Raw genomic sequence first — 718 nt, 5'->3', positions numbered from 1 at the left:
AGACCTATATTTATAATTATATATTAATACGAGAACTTAATCTTTTGTGTGATTTCTGGAGACCTGTGTGTTTTTTTTTTTGGTACATAAAACCTATGTGTTTTACTCATATTAATAAGCTTGTCCGTTCTTTTATAACATCCGCGGGACCTATATTTAAACTCATATATAAATATGAAAATTTTTTGTTTGTGTGGTTTCTACGGGACTTATACTTTTAATTATATATTAATTAAGTTGTTTGTAACAAAAATAAAATAAAAATTAAGTTTTCTATTTTTTTTACAACTTTACTGGTTATACTCATATTTAATACGATGACCTAATTATTTTGATGATTGTTGCGAGACCTATATTTTCACCTATATTTTCACTAACATATTAATACGATTGCCTATTTTTTAATAATTTTTACGGGACTATATTTATACTCATATATTAATACATGGACATAAGTTTTTTTGTGATTTTTCAACACCTATATTTTTACTAATATATTAATAAGGTAGCCCATTTTTTTCATAATTTCTACATTATATATATTTATTTTCTTATATTAATACGAAGACCTAAAGTTTTTTGTGATGGTTTTACCATTCTTCTTTTTCTATTTTTTTATTATATTCTTTCTATTTTTTTATTTTTTAATCTACTTTCCAATAAATTTCATCTTACCAAGTGAGGAGCGGCAACGCCGCGACTCCCGTACGGGTGTCCC

The sequence above is a fragment of the Trifolium pratense genome, linkage group LG5 (genome assembly GCF_020283565.1).
Source record: "Trifolium pratense cultivar HEN17-A07 linkage group LG5, ARS_RC_1.1, whole genome shotgun sequence".
Lineage (NCBI taxonomy): Eukaryota > Viridiplantae > Streptophyta > Magnoliopsida > Fabales > Fabaceae > Trifolium > Trifolium pratense.
Note: the sequence above shows the minus strand (reverse complement) of the source record.